The sequence below is a fragment of the Podarcis liolepis genome (assembly GCF_965112155.1).
Source record: "Podarcis liolepis genome assembly, chromosome: 16".
Classification (NCBI taxonomy): domain Eukaryota; kingdom Metazoa; phylum Chordata; class Lepidosauria; order Squamata; family Lacertidae; genus Podarcis; species Podarcis liolepis.
In genome coordinates this window covers 9,652,249-9,673,231 of record NC_139567.1, presented here as the reverse complement: position 1 = coordinate 9,673,231, position 20,983 = coordinate 9,652,249, and the positions used below count along the sequence as shown (strand labels likewise).

The following is a 20,983-nucleotide window of genomic DNA, read 5'->3' as shown; positions in this document are numbered from 1 at the left end:
CTGTTCTCATCCTGAAGCAAAGTTCTTAACCTGAGGTAGTATTTCTGGGTTAGCGGAGTCTGTAACCTGAAGCGTCTGTAACCCGAGGTACCACTGTATAAGACAGCTTCCTATGCTCATAAATCTAAAACAATGTAATTGATACTGTAAATCACTTTGATATGCCTCATGGGAAGCAATGCATACATGATGATGATGATGATGAATAGGCAAGGAAAGAACCAAATCTACCAAGGCAATTAAGTTGTTGGCTTGCCCAGACAAGAGATCTGTATGGGATGCAGAAATTAAGCAGAGGGTGCTATCTAAGCAATTTACAAAGCCAGACAGTACCGGCCATTGACTGAGTCCTGGCATTAGTACAGAAAGGAGTTCAAGGCCTATGCTTTGATAGCTTGCCGGTCAAAGAGACCACCCGGATAGTGGCAGATGTGGTTCTGAGCCACTTTGCTTCTGACCGCATTGTTCGAGTGTGAATGAAAGCCTCCACCACCATCCCAGCTTGCCAGTAGAAGCGGCATGCTTATTTGGATGGGTGTGTTTCAGTAATGAACTCCTCAATCCCTTCTGGCTCTCTTGTCAATTTCAAGCATGACACAGACACAAAGGTACCTTTTTATAGGTAGGAAATTATAGGTGCTGGTACTTCAAAGGCTTTTTGCACCAAGAGCTTTTCCCTTTGATAAATGACAGCATTGTTAATGATGATTTATTGCAGAGGCCAGCTCAACAAACCAAAATAACTTGTTTCCATGCATTGGCTTCAGAGTAGGTTAATTCCGCCCCCCTGCTTTGGACTATCCATCGCCAGGAGGTAGCTGGTTAACAGCTGTTTAAGTACTGGTGAAACATCTCATTTATTAACTTGTCATCACCTGTCATAAAGTTTAGCCAAATGCAAAGTGATTGTGCACTTAAGTCTGAGTAATTACCCTGTTATTAAAGCAGGCTTACTTCATCTAGCCTCGTGAAGGCTTACCTTACCTTTGTTCCATTTATTTTGAAACCAAATAAGTACCGAACTGAATGTATTCACCTTGCCTCTGTTCTGAAAAAGTTCACACCTACACCATGCAATTAAAGTACATTTCCACAGCCATGGCTCTCTCCACAAGAATCCTGGGCACTTCAGTTTGGTGAGGGGGTCCCCTAACAACTCTCAGCCCCCTTAAGAAGTTACACTTCCCAGAATTCTTGGGGAGAAGCCATGACTGCTAAAGTGGTACAAGAGTACTTTCAATGGATGGTGCAGATATGGGCATACTATATGTTTACATGTGAATGTGTGTAATAACAATGGCCCTCCCTCCAACAGCTGCTTTCTCCTCTTGAGAGCCACAGACCCCATGAATATCCTTCTGGGAGTGGTGGGTGGAGTCAGGGCCAAAGGTGGCCAAAGTCAGATGTGGCAGCCAGACTGGTGACTGGGAATGGCCGCCAGGACCATATAACACCCATCCTAAATGAGCTACACTGGCTTCCGGTACATTTCCAAGCACAATTCAAAGTTGGTGCTGACCTTTAAAGCCTTAAACGGCCTTGTCCCTGTATACCTGAAGCAGCCAAAAGCCTATCGTTCAGCTGGGACACTGAGGTCTATTCAAGGGCCTTCTGGCTGTTCCCTAACTGCAAGAAGTGAAGTTACAGGGAACCAGGGAGAGGGCCTTCTCGGTAGTGGCGCCCACCCTGTGGAACGCCCTCCCATCAGATGATGCCAAATAGATAAACAACTGCACAACTTTCTGAGGACATCCGTATCAGGAAGTTTTTAATGTTTGATTTATCATTATGTTGTTATATTCTCTTGGACGCTGCGGGTCAGATGGGCAGGCAATAATAATAATAATAATAATAATAATAATAATAATAATAATAATAATAATTAGAGAGAAGGTGCACGTCTCTTGTTTGATCAGTGTCTTCGCTTTCATGTAAACCAAGTGTCTAAACCACTTATATACCTGGTGCATCTTGTAACCTGTGCCTTGCCTATGTACTGATCTTTTATGCATTGAAGTCTCTGGCAGAAAGACAGATGGGAGTCTGAGTTCTTCATCTGGCAGGGAGGGCCAGGATCTACAGTTGGTTCCATTCCAGTCACACAAAAGCCAGAGGTTTCTACATTCTCCCCTCCCCCAGTTCTCTTCCTAGGCAAGCAAGAGACATTATGGAAGGACACCTTCAGGGCCATTTCTGGCCTACAGGCCACAGGTTTTCCACCCTGTTCTAGGCTAACAATCTTCTGGAGCAATTTGGAAGTGTGTGTGTGTGTGTGTGTGTGTGTGTGTGTGTGTGTGTACACATGACCCTTCCTCTTCCTCTGTTTTTGGAAACATAATAGGCTCCAGTCATTTTCCTTTTCCCCAATTCCAAATGAAATATTTACCATATGAAAGCTCTATTCATGTGTAGGGCACATGTACATTGAGGGTGGATTGGGGCTGTGCTGTTAGACCTACCACTGAGTCTTTGGCTTGTTCTTTGCTCAGCGATTTCTACCCTCACATCTCCTTAAAAGCAGTGGGTAACTTCTTCAAAAACCTAAAAATAAAATAATAAAACTCCCCTCAAGCGTAGTGCAGATTTGGCAAAGTTCCAGGGGAAAAAGTCTCCTCCAGACTGAAGCACCTCCTCTTCCCCCCAGATTTTCCAAGGTCAGTAAAAATGAGAACAATTGCAAATATTAATTAAAAACAACACCTCTGCTCCACAGATTTCTCTCCAGCATTCATGTGTAAGTTGATAAGGGAATTTGAGCCAATCATAAATCTATCTCAGATGCAGCAAGAGATTTTCTTTTGCAATTAACAAGCTGGGTGTGTTGTGCAGTCATTACAAACAAGGTAAAACATTCCTTGGCATGTCTTCTCTGTGGAGGCTAGTGGAAAATGTGGAGGCCAGCAGGCATGCTAAGAGGATTCTGTGTGATTCTATGCCCCAGGAATACAGAAAAACTCAGGCGGTTGGATCCAGACTAGGGATGGACACATCTCACAGTTTTGTATCTCATTTCCCCCCAGTACTTGAGTTCACTTCTCTACATTTCTAACAGTAGAAGCAGAACACAGTCTTCATGGTTTGTAGCTGCTGCTGGCTTCATCCACTAAGAATTTGTCCAATCCTCTTCTAAAGTCATCATGTTGGTGGCCATCATTACACCTTATGAGACTGGATTCCATAGTTTAACTATGCACTGGGTATACAAGTACGTTCTTTTGTCTGTTGTGAATTTTCATAGAATTGTAGAGTTGGACGGGACCTCAAGGGTCATCAAGTCCAATCCGCTGCAATGCAGGAATCTCAACTCAAGCATCCATGACAGATGGCCATCCAACCTCTGCTTAAAAACCTCCAGTGAAGCAGAGTCCACAACTTCCTGATGAACAGCTCTTACTGTCTGAAAGTTCTTCTAGCATTCAGCTTCACTGGAGGTCCACGAGTTCTAGCACTATGATAGAGGGAGGAAAAACTTTTTCCTGTCCACTTCCTCCACTCTTCCCAGTATTAACTGACCCAAATTGTACCTCCCAAGTCGTGTGCTGATTGGACTGCAGTTGTCCATCACATGTCAGCTTTCTCTGAATGTTGTGACATGGTTCTCAGCTCATTAAAAAGTATCAATATCAAAAATGAGTTTTCAAATGGAAATGAAAGGCATATGATATTGAGAAATGCGAACTCAAGAGGAAATATGTTCAAATGCACATAAAAAAGGTAAAGGGACCCCTGACCATTAGGTCCAGTCATGGCCGACTCTGGGGTTGCGGTGCTCATCTCGCTTTACTGGCTGAGGGAGCCGGCGTACAGCTTCCGGGTCATGTGGCCAGCATGACTAAGCTGCTTGTGGCGATCCAGAGCAGCGCACGGAAACGCCGTTTACCTTTCCGCTGGAGTGGTACCTATTTATCTACTTGCACTTTGATGCGCTTTTGAACTGTTAGGTTGGCAGGAACTGCTAGGTTGGCAGGACAAATGTACATATTTTAGTATTATTTATATGCATTTCCCCCCTCTGGAAAATCATTTTTTAAAATTGCAGATTAATACGAGTGAAAATGATGTTGACTGGAACTAGACTGATTTTCCCATCCCTACAAATGCACAAGGCCAAACCTGAGGACATTCAGGGTCAATGTGGTATAGAGGTTGGAGCGTAGGACTAGGACCTGGGAGACCAGGGTTCAAATCTCCTCTGCCATGAAGCTTGCTGGGTGACCAAGGCCATTTGCTGACTCTTAGCCTAGCCTGCCTCACAGGGCTGTTGCAAACATAAAATGGAAGGGGAGGGTACATTACATTAAGCTCCTTGGATGACATATGAGATACAAACAAATGAATAAGGTTTGTGTATGTGTGTGTGTGCCAATTAGCATCCAATAGCTAATTGGCATGTGCACGCACGCATGCACACATGCACAATGTTAGCTACTCCCTGCGACAAAGTACCCAATTTTGCTCTGCTTTATGTATAGACCACAAAAGAAAGGTGGAATTTGCATTGGTTTTATTCTTTCTTGTAGATTGATACTTGCAAGAGAAAAGAAGAAGGAGAAAAGGGTAACATTTTGTGCTCTGGGTTGAATGTATAATTTTTTTGATTTGTGTATGCTATCTCATTTGAATTGTTTGCTAGGGTTACCACATGGTCTTTTGTGATCTTTATGTGTAAAGGCCACTGAGTACATTGATAATGAATTTGACCCTACCCTACCTGACTTACTCCTAATTTGTCTTCTGGGTTTTCGTTGAACCTAGTTCATTTGGAACTCATTATGAATAGTGTGATTTTGACAGCAGGTAACTGGGCTGGTAATTAAGGAATCATTGGATATGACTTGGAATACTCTGCGTTCAGATTAGGGTTATGTTTGGTAGTTAGTCAAACAGAAGTACTTCAGTTAGCTAACCAAAGTACTGTCTAAACTGACTGTCAGCAGCTTCTCAGGGTTTCAGGCAAGAGCCTTTCCCAGACCAACTAGGAGGTGCCAGGGACTGTATCTGAGACCTTTTACATGCAGGACAGTTGCTCCGCCTCTAGGCTATGGCCCTTCCCCATTTAGCTGGGTGGGACAAAACTTCCCTGAGACTCAACACGGCAGTCCTGTTCTGTGTGGTGTTGAAACCTCCTCAGTTCTCACTTTGCTTAGGAGCAAAGGCACAGCGGTGTGGATGCTGAGTGAGTGAGCCCCAGATCCGTCCTCTCTCTGTCAACAGCAAAATAATGGGCGTGGCGCAAGCCTGGAGGAAATCTGTGTCAGGCTGGTGATGGGAAAATATGGCAGCTTGTCAAAGCAGCTTGGCCTGCAGCAGAGAGACGAGTGAGATTAGTAGGCATTGTCTCACCTGTCGGCAGCCTCTTCAAGGCCTGTTCCTTTTGACAGGGCGGAGGTGTGAGAAGGATTCTCTCTTGATCCCACCCAGGGCTGCACAGGGTGGTGGTGTGTGCATGGGGAGGGAAAGAGAGCTCAGAGGGAATGACTGATATGATATTGCTTTCTTATGTGTTGTGGCTAGAGAGAAGCATTGTTGCCTTAAACCACAGCGGTTGCACGGGCACATGCACACAAAAAAGAAGGAGCTGCCTTGCTTGGAACTGCAGATCTTTTTAGCACGCTTCTGTGTACACAGTGCTGGCTCTGAGCTTGAGAAGCTCATAGGCAAACTGCCCTCTGATGAGTTCCCTCCTCTACTGTTGGGACTTGGTGGCCTTTTTTGTTGTTTAGTCATTTAGTCGTGTCCGACTCTTCGGACCAGAGCACGCCAGGCACTTCTGTCCTCCACTGCCTCCCGCAGTTTGGTCAAACTCATGCTGGTAGCTTCGAGAACACTATCCAACCATTTTCCCCAACATCAGGGTCCTTTCCAGGGAGTCTTCTCTTCTCATGAGGTGGCCAAAGTATTGGAGCCTCAGCTTCACGATCTGTCCTTCCAGTGAGCACTCAGGGCTGATTTCCTTCAGAATGGAGAGGTTTGATCTTCTTGCAGTCCATGGGACTCTCAAGAGTCTCCTCCAGCACCATAATTCAAAAGCATCAATTCTTCGGCGATCAGCCTTCTTTATGGTCCATCTCTCACTTCCATACATCACTACTGGGAAAACCATAGCTTTTACTATACGGACCTTTGTTGGCAAAGTGATGTCTCTACTTTTTAAGATGCTGTCTAGGTTTGTCATTGCTTTTCTCCCAAGAAGCAGGCGTCTTTTAATTTCGTCTTAAAACATGTTTAGGGGTACTCTCATTTTAATTCAAGAAAATCACCATTTCATAGTTCAAATTGGGAAAAATAAATACAGTACCTGGACAAAAGTACAAAGATTCACAAAATGCTTAGGAGGATTTGTACCCCTACGTCCCCCCAGAAAAAAAAGCACTGGCCTTACCTCAGAGGCAGCAGAAGGATCTTTTCAGCCTGTGGGCCACATTCACTTTTGGAAATGTCCCAGGGGCCACACATAGGCAATAGGCGGGGCTAACCCATAAACAGCAGCAGTATGAAAGTGTCCTGGGATGATCCCCTTGCTGAAATTCTGTATTAATGTGTGCGGTTTTTTGTTATGCATTTGGAATTAATTGTTCCATCACGATCTGCTCTGATTTGGAGGATAAATTAGTGTAGAACAACAAATTAAACTGGCAGGGATTAGTTGTTTTCTCAATAGTGGTGGTCAAATCTGGACAAAGTCAATTTAGCATAGCAAGACTGGAAGCACATTGCAAAGAACCAAGATCATAAAACCTTCAGAAGGAATTTGAATCAAGGGATCTCCAGAGCTGGACAACAACACAGAGACTTTGTTTTGTCTCTGTAAGAGTTGCATGACGTACTTGCTGAAAAAGGGAGTGCCAGAGCCAAGTACATAGACATTCTTGATTATCGTGAACTACTGTTGATTAGCATTAGGTCAGACCCAAACACCCCCAGGGACCAGTTTCTACTTGATGAACCAATACACAATTCTGGATGAAGGACATTTCAGGGCAATGCTTGCCTTCTCACAGGAGCACTTCTGAATGCGGCTTTCATTAAGATGCTTTTTATGTCGATTGAAAACTGGGCCAGCATTGCAAAGCTTTCAGAACATCAGGCCATCAAAATGATGATCTGATTTGCAACCACTTGACCCCAATTTTCCACGCACAGAGCAGAACCTCCCCTTTGAAACTCTGATTCTAGGAAAAGATCCGGAAAGCATGTGGTTTTTGAAAACAGCGTTGTTGAAAGTTTCTGGAGATCCTTTTGGCTGGCATGCCATCTCTGATTACATCCGTCGAGTCGCATTATGCTGCTGATACTATCTAATAAGAAGTGATGGATGTGACTGGGATTGGGAAGCTTAAAGAGTGACACTGCAGCCTCAGGAGAGCTGGAGAATCTCTCCCGTTCCTTGCTTTAGCTCTCTTCTGCAAAGGGAGTTTTAAAGGCTGCGTCGCAAAAGAGGATATGTTTTTATCTTCCACCCCATAACACTAGAACTTACTTGGAGGGGGTCACCCAATGACCATGATTGGCTATAGAGCTGGTGGCATATATTGGTCAGGGCGTTGGGACTAGCACCTCAGAGACCAAGCTAACAAGTCAGAATAACAGAACAATATTCCAAATATAAAACAATCCCCAACCTAAATACAGTGCAGTTATAAAAACAAAACAAAGGCATGGTTAAAAACTACTAAACAAGGTGGTGGTGGGGAATCAGCTAAAGGCCTTTTGAACAGTCATGTCTGTCAACTGGCTGAAACCATGCAGTGATAGCGTTGGCAGCCCACATGGGGGGGGGGCAGCACCACAGAAAATGCCTGAGCCCTGTTTGCCATCAGCCATGGATCAAGGGGTTGAAGGGCTTGGAGCAGGACCTCTGATGATGATCAGAGCATGTGAGAAGGAACATATGGAAGAATGTGGACCTTAGGATAGCCAGGTCCCAAGCTGTTTACATTAATGGGTGAATGGACCTCACTTGGCAAGGTGTTCTGTTGGGTGGGCACCACTACAGAGCCTGGCCTAGCCTTGGTTGCCATCAGCCATGCCTTGTGAGATTGAGGGATCTGGAGTAGGATGTCAGCTGATGATTTGAGATTGGAAGGGGAGGGCGGGATGTATGGAAGAAGAGTGGTCTTAAGAATTTACGAGAGAAGGTGGTCCTTAAGATACAAATGGATGAGGGGTTCTCCACGAGCAAACAAGCCCCTGGCTACTTCAGCTGGCTAAAAGGGTTAGATGACTCATGAATGAAAGGGCATGAAAGCAAAAAGATACTTGTTTTGCATATTCCGTCCAGGCTGGGGATGTCTTGGGTTCCGGCTTGCCTTGAACCTTGAACGCTCAGAGGATCCCTTAGGAAGTGTATCGTTCACCTCCTGCCCCTTTGTTGAAAACCTTTGAAAGGAAGAGGCCACCCAACAAAGCCTTCAAAGGGGAATGGTGTTTACAAAGAAAAAGGAACCAGGAGTACATGGTGGAAAGTGCAACCCTATTCCCCTGCTAAAACACCCCTTTTGCTGTTTCTGTGGCTGGCAAGATCCTGCTTAGCAACTTGGAGACGAGTCTACAGGTCTCTGCTCGCTCCTCTTTCCCTGCGCCCATCTAAAGGGAAGACAAGGCAGGGGGAGGAGAGACGAAGGTGTGTTTGACAGCTGAAGAAAAGGGTGTGACAGCCGGAGCTGTGATCACTCAACAGAGCGGCCTGTCAGCTTCCCTTATTGAGTTGTACTTGAAGGGCTGAATAGGAAACAGACCGGGATGCTTTTGAAGTCACATTTCTTTGTTGTGATTCTGTCGCTGCAAAGCCGACGGAAATCTGGCAGGGCAATAATTGTTGTTGGTGCTATGTTTTATATGCAGACGCATTGTTGGGTGCCAGAGGGAGGGGGGAGGAGTGGAGAAAGGAGGGAAGCTTTAAAAAGAGGGCAAAATAGCTGCAGTTGATGATGATAACGATAGATAACAATGTTGAGATTTGGCAGACTTTTTCCAGCCCATAACAACAGTTACAGAGGTTGTCCACACCCGGGGTTCTGTTTGCTTTTCCATTATGGTGTGGGTGGGTGAGACATCAGCTTGTGCTTCCATCCAACTCGTGCAATCTGCTTTACACTGCTTATTATGGACTTATTAAGGGGTTATTATGGACTGCTTGAGCCCTGCCTATGAGTTTCCTGGGTGTGTGTGGCCGGCCACCGGGACAGAATACTGGACTAGCAGGTCTGATCCTGCAGACATTTCAGCTATTAGATCTATATCTCATGTGCTAGCAGATCTGAGGCTGAAACAACAACAAGTCCCTCTAATCAGGGCGCTGGAGGATCAAGCCAAAGGCTTCTCTAGTCATCCTTTCCCCCACAGGGGTCAATCAGTTTCCTCCAGGATTCCCACAAGTAGGAAATCATAGCTTCCAACATTCCTCAGATGAAAATAGGGACATTTCTCACTTTCCTCCAGCTAAGGTTTCTCAACCCCCCCATTTTTTCCTGTCCCCCCCATAGAGCATTTCCATTGTCACTATGCAAACAGGCCACAGTAGGCACACCATCTACCATCCCAAGAAAATTCCTCAATCCCAATTTTATTTTATTGTATTTTTCTTTGGTAGGTTTACAAAAAGAAAAACACACACCAATAAATAAATTTTAGAAAGGGGCACACAAAGCATTTTTTCCCTTCCCACCCAGGGTAGCCCTACCCTCTGCCTACACCTCAGAAACCCACAGCGGGACCTCAGCAGTGGTAGCCTCTCCTCATCCTTGCCTGCTCTCCAGCAGCTGCTACGAGATACCCATGGGAAGAAGCCAGCAGTGGCAGCCATGGGAGGCAAAAGAATGCTCCCTTGTAGCTGCCACTGCTGCCATCGCCACCACTCAGGACAAGTGCTGGCCCATCCTCCCCTCTGAGCTCAGTGGTGGTGGCACCAGCAGGGGAATTAGGGATGTTCTAGGACAGCGGTTCTCAACCTGTGGGTCCCCAGATGTTTTTGGACTACAACTCCCATCATCCCTGAGCTCTGGCCTTGCTAGCTAGCGGTGATGGGAGTTGTATTTCAACAACATCTGGGGACCCACAGGTTGAGAAAGGCTGTTCTAGGATCAATTCAGAAGCCAGGATGGCTTTCATAATTCTGGGACTGTCCCTGGAAAATAGGGGCACTTGGAAGGTATGGGAAATGGAGGCAATAGCTTTCTCCTGCTGATGCAACCTAGTGATTGGTGCTTAGAGGCTTACTTCTTCAGATTCTAGTAATTCCATACAGCCAGGGTTAGGCCCATGCTGCTCAAAGGTAGGATCAGTATTTTTCTCTTGTGATGTTAACTCAAATTCTGTGTCGATTTATTCTATTACCCCCTACTTATGCATATACAGTGGGTGGGAGGAGGAAGAGGGGGAGAGTTTAGTCTTCTGCAACTGGTAGAAATAATTCCAATATATGAAAGTCTATTTAATTTTCAGAAATTGATTCTGTTCTGACAGACATGGAGAGGGGTTTTAGAGTTCTCTGTGCGTTGCTCAGAACATTTGAAGTCTATCATGGTGATAATGAGGTCTAGAAACTTACTTTCCTTTTTCAATGAAAACTGAGATTCTTGGGTTGCAGAGATCCCTGCCAAATAATTACTTCTCCAGTTTTGCTGCATGTTGCCTTCTAAAGGCAGCCTCCATTCTTATTTGGTATCACGCTTCCCTGACCTTCAAGGTCTGTGGTTATTGACATTTTGCTCCGGCTGAGTCAATATTAACTTCTTAGGCCAATGGATAATAAATAGAAAAAGAGAAAAAAAATAAGCAATGCACAGTTAATATTGATTTATGATTATTTGGGCCCTTTGCATGACTTTCCCACGCACAAGCCAACTTTCAACAAGCAGGGATTAAATGCTTCTTAGTGCCAAGAGGCGAAACAATAAGGGAAGAAGGTCTGTTCCAAGGTTAAAAATACAGTCAGATCCTTTAGAGTAATTGTTTATGGTGAGTAAGCTTTCAAGCATGGTTTATATGAGAAACTGGCTGGTCTTGTAGCTGATTCACAAAGTTTTGGGGGAAGGCTGCAGCTCAGCCATACAGTAGAGCACAAGGCTTGCATGGAGAAAGTCCTGAGTTCAGATCTCATGCAAAGAAGGGCTGGAGAACAATATACAGAAGTTGTTGGGCTCCAAGTCCCATAATTCTTGACCATTGGCCATGCTGGCTGCAGCTCGTGGGAGTTGGAATCAGACTTCTGGAGGGCTGTCCCTGGCTTAAAGGTCTCTCAAGTAGCCATACCAGAAATATCTTTGTATACATCTTTAGCAAGTAGGAATGGACCAATCAGCCTGCTTCAGTTCCCTTAGCTTCTCATTCTTCCATTCTTAAACTCATTTCTCCACAATTCTGCAGCAATTTGTGATTTATTTATTTTTTAAAAAGAAGTCCTCATGCAAGTTCACCAGCAATTTGATGTGCATTTCTCCAGATAAACATAATTTTATATGTAGCTTTGACTAACGTGCACACTTTTGCAAGCAATAACCCCTAATGCAATCCCTACTTGTACATTATTTTCACCAATTTAGGTATTTTAACGCATATTTTACTCTAGTATGCTCCTTTTTGTACCCATTACTTGGCTGGAGAACTGCACTGCAAAATTCAGAGAAGTGCGAATTGAAGGATGGCTGTGTTTCAGTTTGCATATTATATCATTTTAACAGTCCTAGCTTCCCCCAAAGACTCCTGGGGACTGTAGTTTGTTAAGGGTACTGAGAGTTCTTTGGAGACCCCCTGTTCCTCTCACAGAACTACAGTCCCCAGAGTGCCCAGGAAAGAGATGTTGATTGTTAAATTACACTGAGAATTGCAGCTCTGTGCGGTGAACAGTGGTCTAACAACTCTTAACACACTACATAGGACTCTTTGAGGTAGCCATGATAACTGTTATAGTAGTATAAGAGTTCTTCAAATGTTTCGTGTGGATGTGGTCTTAGATATGATGTGAAAAGACCTGTGTGCCTAAAAAAGCAAAAGCCACAACTGTATCAAAGCAGGATTTCTTTTTTTTTGGGGGGGGGGGCTACAATTTTAGGAGAAAAAGTGGTGTTTGCATGAGGAGTGCAGAACTCTCCCTGTGACACAATCTCAAGTCTAGGCACTTCCTTCCCAGGTGGGCCATTGATGCTGGAGATAAATCCACTTGAGAGATGAGTTATTTGGGTGAGGGGCTGCACAGAGGTAAGTCGTGGGAGAAGGAACAGGATTGGTCAGCTCACCGTACCCACAGCCATTTGTTTTGCTCCTGACCTGAAATCAAACCCAACCCACTTTCTAGGTTATCAGTGATCAGCTCTCGGCCCTCAGACACCTGGATGGGCTGTTGGCATATCAAGTTTTTGTCCAGCATCAGCTTTTGGAAGAAAGCAAGGGGAACTTATATTTCCTGTCACAGTAATCAGCACTGAGCCAGACTGAGAAAACCTTGCTGAAGAATCTCTCTCTCCTTCTCTCTCTCTCTCTCTCTCTCTCTCTCTCTCTCTCTCTCTCCACCCCCCATTCTCCCCCCTTCTCAGTCTTGACATCAGGATGTTTCGAAAACTCCAAATCAATTTGAAGCCTCCCGATTTTCAGCCAAGGAAGCAACGTGCTGATAGGGTCAAAAGGCCTGTCGCCAATATGGATCATAGAATTTGACATATTAATTCAAGCTGTCAGAACCAATATGTGTAACTGTGCTTTGCAGAGGCGCAGGCCCCACTTCCCCAAAACAGGGACAAGGATAACATTTCACAGATTCCTGTGCAACCAATTGGAGAGCATGTGACCTTAGAGTTCCCTTTCCCTTACTGGGGGGGAGGGGGCAGAGAAGGGAGAGGAGAGGCTTTAGGGATATATTTCAGAAGTTCATAATGGGATGCTAATTAGCTGGATGAATGTGATTGAATCTTTTTCTCCCTCTTATACATAACCAACCCCTCTACAAAAACTTTGCGTCAGTTTATACAAACTTGGATGCTCATTCGCCTGCGCTGGACGCCCAGAGTTTCACAGCTCCCTTATTGGCACCCAAACTAATCTGCAAAGTGGCAGGAAACACATTAGGAATTCTTTGATATTCTACATGTGAAATGTTGGAAACCTCAAGTAGTTTCAGGCAACTGGCAGGAAATCGTTCCAAGGTTCAGGCTGTGAGTGCCGGTGTCTATGCAGCCAAAACAGCACCACCCGCGCATGCAAGGAAGGATCGGCAGACACAGGGAAAGCTTGAAGAGTGGAGAAATACAACAATATTTAAGAGGAAAGCCCTTTAAATGGGTGGGGAGGGGGAACCCCCCAAATGGCCCAATAAGGCCTGGACTTGCTCGTGGGCATGTGAGGTTGACTGAATGTGGGCAGAAACCAGGGGGTAGAGAAGGATGGAATTGAGTTTCTGGAAGAAGCCATGGCTGACTGGAAGCAGAACACACCTCACTAAGCTTGTTACCATGAGTCCTCTTTCTTTTAATGGTCACATAGTGCAGGTGTTATGGGTTTTCCCCAACACAGGGACACCCATAAAATCAAAACATTACCTTTTCCATCCCTTATCGTCCCTTGATTTCCCCATCTCACCTAAACTAAAGATAGCTAACCCTTGGCTATGTATTAATTCAAGTTTTTTTGGGGGGGGGGGAGCAAGGATCCTTTAAGTTCCTGGGTGATAGATCCTTCCCAAAGTACTTGGATTTAGTAAAAGTTAGAATTCATAGAATTGTAGAGTTGAAAAAGACCCAAAGGATCATCTAGTCCAACCCCTGCAATACAGTAATCTCTTTTTAAAAATTAATTTTTATTGGAGTTTTTATCTCTACAGAATAACAGAAATAAAGAAAGGTTTACACATATGTACATGTTAGTAACACAAAGCATCCCCCCACCCCCACTGGTTCAACATAACTCGAAATGCGAGTTAAAATCTGACTTCCTTCCGTCGTTGCTTGACCTTAATTCTATAACTTATCTTTACAGTTGTGTTGTACAAATACATATTGTATTTGACAAATAATCTGATTTTACTTGCATTTGTAACCTTTTCCGCTTACAAACTTTGTTGTTTACATATCAATATTTCTGTACCGGAGCAGTGTTTTTTCATATATTCATTCACGCAACTCCATTCTTTTATTAAATTTTGATTTGTTTGACCTCTGATAGCTGCCGTCATTTTGGCCAATTCAACAAATTCAGCAAGTTTGATTTGCCAGGCTATTATTGTGGGTATTTTGTCTCCCTTCCAGTTCTTTGCTATAAGAACTCCTGTGGCAGCGGATGCTTATAAGAATATCCTTTTCTTATTTATGGGGATGTCATTTGTTATTAATCCCAATACAGTAATCTCAACTAAAGCATCCATGACAGATGGCTATCCAACCTCTGCTTAAAAACATCCAAAGAAGGAGAGTCCACCACCTCTGGTGGGAGTCTGTTCCACTGCAGAACAGCTCTTACTGTCAGAAAGTTCTTCCTGAAGTTTATTTGGAATCTCCTTCCCTGTAACCTGAATCTATTGATTTGGGTCCTACCCTCCAGAGGAGGAGAAAGCAAGCTTGCTCCATCTTCCATGTGACAGCTCTTCAGATATTTGAAGATGGCTATCCTATCTCCTCTCAGCCTCTTTTCCAGGTTAAACATAACCAGGTCCCTCAACCGTTCCTCTTAAGACTTGGTTTCCAAACCCTTGATCATCTTGGTCACACTCCTCTGCACACGTTCCTGCTTGTCAATAACCTTCTTAAATTTTGGTGCCTCCCACAGGGAGGGAAAGAAGGAGCAGCTGATCTTAACAAAGTGAGGGGGTGACATTCAGCTTGGTTCACACATTGCAATGTGAACCGTCCTAATTTGCCCTTCATGAAAGGATACACATGCACCAAAGCATAGCTATCCTTCGAAATTCACACATTTTTGCAATAATATTTCCCCAACCAAAGATGTTTACTGAAATGTGTGTGTGTTAGAGCAAAGTGTGCAGAAGAAAGCTGCAGTGAAACATTTCAACGAAGCTGAAAGAGGAAAGGCCGAGGTCCCCTCCACACCCATACCAGCCAGCAAGGTGTAGCTCCCTAGGATCACACCATTCACATGTCTGTGCCCTGCAATGTGGGATTGCACACCATACTAATGTAGCTTCTGTGCTTGTGAAGGGCTCACTCCCCACACAGAGAGGCTTTCAGAAAAGTCTTGGGCTTGGCCAGGGCCTTCTCTGCAGTGTGTTTTGCATAAAGCTTCATCTAGCAGCCCTTCAGAACTCTGTCACCAGGGGCTTTAGGAGGCTCACCGGAGCCAAGACCAAGCTATTCCCTGAGCAAACTCTTTTCATGTATGGTTTAGGTTGGCAGAAACGTGTAATTTATTAGTTCTTTTATATCCTGCACAGATTCATAAATCAGGCCAATTCATGTGCAGAGCTGTGGTGTGTCTTACAGATTCTTATTTCCCTGGGTTAGTTTCACATACAGCCTTCCGTGACTAATGCAGATGGAAAGCAGCTACTGACTTATATTACACCTCAGTCCCACCTCCCCCTGCTTTGTGTCTAGACAACAATGCCCTCTAATGTACCAAGAAAGATGGGGGCTGTTGGTATTTTTCTGTCTCACACCCTGTTTTAATTTTGGTTTTGCTTTCCCTCCATGACCTGCACAGAAGTTCAACTGATAGTCAAGGTCTTATCTGCAAACCACCCCCAGCAAATAGAGGCATGGAAGAATTCGTCAAAGCAACCAGAGGGTTTGGAGAGAGGATGTCTTCCCCTCCTCATCCGCCTTCCTCAATTTGGTGCCCTCCAGATGATGCTGGACTACAATTCCCACCATCCTTGACCATTGGCCATGCTGGCTGGAGTACAGCAACATCTGGGAGGCATCTGGAAGGAGGAGGATGCTTTATGTCATGGTTCCCACAACCCCTTTAGAAGCTTTCGTTCCCCAAGTATTTCCAAGATTTAGCTTGAAGTATAAATAGTGTGATTTTCCTGGCTCTGCTTGCCCTCTTGGGGACTGACTGCATTGATAGTAGTAGCTCTAGGTTCTGGGGTGGCCTTGGCAAGATGCCCTCAGGGGGACCCCATATGGTTCCAACTCTTCCTCACTGTTGTCAACATTGCCCATTCACTTACCCTCTCTGTTTGGAAGCAGTCCACAGAAACCACACAAGTGGAAGATGTTTCATCTCCTCACTTTTGTCACTGCTCAGTTGCTTAGATGGAACTCATCAACAGGCTCTGACAGTGAGTATTACGGGACTCCTGGTGTTGGCCCTAGCCTCCCTGCTGTGGTGTGGGCCCTTACAGGTGCCCAGCAATGCCTACATCTGATGCGAGCTATTTGTCTTACGTCACCAAGCTCTGGAGCTTTTCTCTGATGGCCACAGCCGTTCTGATGAGGCAACGGTAGGCTGGAGAGATGCCTTTTTACGCTGCTGCACTGTCAGTGATGCCAACAGTGCCACCACCGTGGGTTCTGAGTTGTTACCATCTGCCTGGTGAGGCCTACATGGAAGGGAAGATAGGAAAGTGCTCCAATTCTAGGTGAGACTGGAATCATTTTGTCTATTTTAGCTGGCAGTGCCTCTTCAGGGTCACTTCTCATTGCTTGCTATCAGGGTTCCTGTAATGGGAGATGCCAGGGATGGAAACTGAGAAATAGCTGCAGAACCAAGGCCATCCAGTGAGTTTCAGGAAATCACACCTTGATTTCCAGTCCAGAATACACTTACACAGGTTCTGAAACTGGTTTTGGAGCCCACTTAGGGAGATGACCCTTTAACAATTATGGTGGAGCAAGGAAGAATCACCAGCTGTGGGAAGGGGTTAACCAATTCACAATTTTCTTCATACAAATGTCCTTCAGGTCTCATCTGCAGTATACAATTCAAGAAGCATCATGCCACCTTAAGCAGGCATGGCTTCACCCGAAGAATCATGGGAAGTGTAGTTTGTTAAGGGTGCTCAGAATGGTTAGGAGACCCCTATTCTCCTCCCAGAGCTACAATTCTCAGAGTGGTTTAACCATCAATCCCTCTTCTCAGGGAACTCTTCTCAGTGGTATAATATTGCTTGAAACGTATAGTGCAGATGGTCTAATAGTCTCTGACGTAATGTTTCAAAAACTTACTTTTTATATTATGAAGTATTATATTATGAAAAATTATTCAAAAACCATGTATTAGGCAAAACTGAATTGAAAAATGTGTCTATTGTATTAGGTAAAATGCACACAAAAATGTCAACAAAATTTCACAAGGACTTCTTTATTATTTTAAAAAATCACAAACTGATGTGGAAATGTGGTAAATTGAATTTTGTGTTTGGGAAGAATGGAGTGAAACTGGAATTGATAGATTCATTTATCCCTAATAAGGGACAGGGGAAGTCTTTCTTTCTGGCTCATAAACCTGGATCCCAAGAGCTCAGGAGCCTTACCAGCTAACTAAAGAGCAACGGTTTACTCACATTACAAACACTTAGATTTTGGAATTTCAGTACGCTTTAAGAAATCCCCAGAGAACTCCCCGCTTCTTCTTGCCAATTTTTCACCAAGATCAATGAAGTTATGATTTAGCAATTGCGTTGCAGACAAAGCTGAAGATCTGAGACACTCATGCCCCCTCCCACCTTGTCTTCCCCCTCTTCAACAAACATTTTAATATTTAAACAGCCAGATACAAGCAAAGGAAGTGCCCTTCTCTCTTTTAAAAGCTGCGTATTTATAGTTTCTTCTTCCCAAAGGATCATCTCAGTGTCTGTGGTTGATTAATTTTAATTAATATTTCATCTAATCTGGTAATATATTGCAAATGCTCAGTGTAAGTGCGCTTCCAAGTGGGTATAATTGAAATTTACACCCACTTTAAGTGCTATTTATGCCGCCAGTTCTGTGTAAAGTGGTTTCCAGGCCAGCTTATCTAGGAACAGAAGTTTGCAAGCCAGTTTTGTAAATGAAACCTGTGTTTTCCATATAGGGCTGACCTGCATGGATTATTTACCATCTATCCATGTTGAGTTTATGCTCTTAACACAAATGCACCTGTCCATTATCACTTATGGACTTGTTTGGCCACCTGGCATTCAGGGAATTCAAAGTGTGGAAATGACACACCCTATCCCAGTCCAATTTGCACCCCTCCACAGAGGCTGTAGCCTCCCCCCCAAAAAAAAATCTGCTGCAAATCCAGACACATCTCATCTACCTAGACAAGAAGTTTAAGAGAATGGAATTGATTGTGGCCTTGTTGGATTCTAGGTCTTCTACTAATAAAAGTGCCTCTGTTTTGGCACTAGCACTGCCTGTTCTGGACTCTGAGGTCCAGTTATTGGTCTTCAGTCCAAACATCTGCAAATAAATAAATCTACATGTCTCTGCTGTAGGGACAGAGGAATCCTTCAATTTCACGTTCTCATTTTTGCGATCTTAAGTTCGGTTCTCTATGTTTCCACAACAGCATGCATTTTATTTTTAAAGTTCTGGTCAGCTATGTTTCAGGTCATGTAATGTTTCAGAAAGTGCAAATTAGGAAGGTTCACCTTCAAATGTGAACTGGACTGAATTTGTCCACCATCCTTCTTCTTCAGAAGAAACACACCAGGCGTAGACTGTTGTAAACTTTGCTTCATTTATGGAATGCAGAGTCATAGCTGTCAACTTACAGATTTGAAAATAAGGGACCAGCAGCCAAAATAAGGGACCTGCATCCTCACCTGTTCCAGGCACTCCAGTCTTCCTGTCCTCCTGCAGTCTGGTCAAACTCATGCTGGTAGCTTCGAGAACACTGTCCAACCAACTTTGTAACCAGAGGTTCAACTGAATAGAATCTGAATCACATGCACCACAAGGCCTAGGCAGCCTCAACTTAAGATGGCTCCCCGGCCTGGCTTTGCACTGCAAAGTTTGCAGCAGCACGTGCAACAAAATGGCGTCCAGCATTCAAAACCCCCCTCAGCTTGCATTAACTAGCCACACACAAGGCATGCAAGCTCCACCCCCCCAGTCATTCTTAGACTTCTTATTGGGTGAGCAACACAGCCAAGCAACACAGTTGGAGCCTCCCTCCTCCCTGGCCGGCAGGGAGGGAGGGAGAGGAGCTGCTTCCTTTGAAATTTAAGGGACATTTAAGGGACATCCATCAATAAGGGACAGCAGCGGGACATGGCGCTGGAATAAGGGACTGTCCCTTCAAATAAGGGACACTTGACAGCTATGTGCAGAGTACAGGATGAAATGGTTATTGAATGGAAATTGAGACACAAAGATCAAAAGAGCCTTGTCCAATATTAACAAGGGAGAGATCCTAGCATCCTATTCTCTCAGCTTGTCTTTAAGATGCCATTCCCACAGGGTGTTCTCATTGTGTTTATTACTCAACTCTTCTAAGCACCGATGTTTCAAGAGAAAGCTTGTTGGCTGGTTTGCTTTTGTTGTTTTTTTGTCTTAGCAATATTCAAGCGCATTTTCTAGCGAGGCAGCTCTGAAGAGCTTGGCTGAAGTTCTAAGGAGAGGTGCACCCATCAGCCGTCTTAACTACAGCCACACCACAAACACTGAAGTCTCAGCTTCAAACTGGATTTTCATGTTGCTTCCTGTTAAAAGCAACCTCACTTTTTGATTTATGGTTTTAATCAGGCGGCTGTCAGTTAGCCTCATTCCATATCACTCACCATAAACATAGGCCTTGCCAAAAAAATTATGACTGTATTAAATGATTTTATTACAGTAAACTGAAGATTGAAGAGCGCAAATACAGGTGCTGCAAGAGACAGTTCTCTTTTAACTCCATCCAAACCTGCTGAGACAATGTAGGAAGCAGCCAATGGTGTACACACAAGGAAAGCGGCTCAGCATCAGAAGGCTCAGGACAAAAAAAAGAGAATAACCCAGGTGGTACGGTTCAATCTATCTATTTCAGAATGCAGGTAAGGGACACCAGTCTTTTCCCTCTCAACAAAAAGCAAACATGCTACATGCATTCTGAAGTGGTACAGTCCTAACAAGGCTGTACAGCTTCAACCATCTTCATGTCCTTTGTCCAGGAACTCAGTCATAGTCACTAGTCCTGACCTGGCGCAATTGCTGGGACTGATGTTGAAACAGGGCTCAACATTAGGCAGAATGAGGCAGTTGTCTCAGGCGGCTGATTCCAGGGGGCCGTAGCAGTTCCACTACCATGCCTCTTGAATCTCCAAAGCTAGCTTCCTCTGGAGGAAGTGGTCCCATCACCTGTGTTGAACAAAGTTTCAACTACCATCTGGTCAGATTCTGTCTGTGTAATTGGACTTCTCCTACATTTCAGGTAGGAAAACATCTTGGGCTAACCCTGTGACTCATAATCTGGTGAACCAGGTTCGATTCCCCGCTCTTCCACATGCAGCTGCTGGGTGACCTTGGGCCAGTCACACTTCTCTGAAGTCTCTCAGCCTCACTCACCACACAGAGTGTTTGTTGTGGGGGAGGAAGGGAAAGGAGAATGTTAGCCGCTTTGAGACTCCTTCGGTTAGTGATAAAGCGGGATATCAAATCCAAATTCTTCTTCTTCTGTGTTGAAAGGTTCTTAGGAGTCAGAGTTAGATTAGGAGTATCCATCCTGTTGCAGCAGGCACAATTCCTTGGGGAAACTGTTCTGACTTAACAGGAACATTTTTCTTTTATTTTCTAGTCCTTCAGAACTTTCCCCAGGTCTGGCCTTGGTTTGCACCCCAAGTATATGTGCTTGGATGGAATGTGTCCTAGAAACCTGCATACAGGTATGAGTGTGTGCAGAAACCAACCTACTGTACAAAGGTAAATGTTACATTTGTGGCCTCACCCATCAGGACAAGTGGTCCCCAGAAAGATTCTCCAAAGGGAATGAACCCCTTGGGCTGAAAAAGGGTTCCACACCCTATGTATCAGAGCTGCTCTTCTTCCTATCTCTCTCCCTGCTGTTAAACCTCTCAGAGCCATGTGCAGTTTGGCTAGAGCCTGGTGCACATGCATAGGAATGTATGTAC

The 20,983-nt window shown here is 44.5% G+C and overlaps 1 long non-coding RNA gene across 1 annotated transcript in view; it reads left to right on the top strand.

Annotated features, from left to right (window-relative positions):
* The window catches only part of LOC310695852, a 35,773-nt gene that overhangs the window by 5,996 nt on the left and 8,794 nt on the right, over positions 1-20,983 (top strand). Inside the window, exon 2 of the long non-coding RNA XR_014520296.1 lies at positions 19,711-20,286. This is a non-coding gene — a long non-coding RNA (uncharacterized lncRNA). The remainder of the gene's footprint in view (positions 1-19,710; positions 20,287-20,983) is intronic.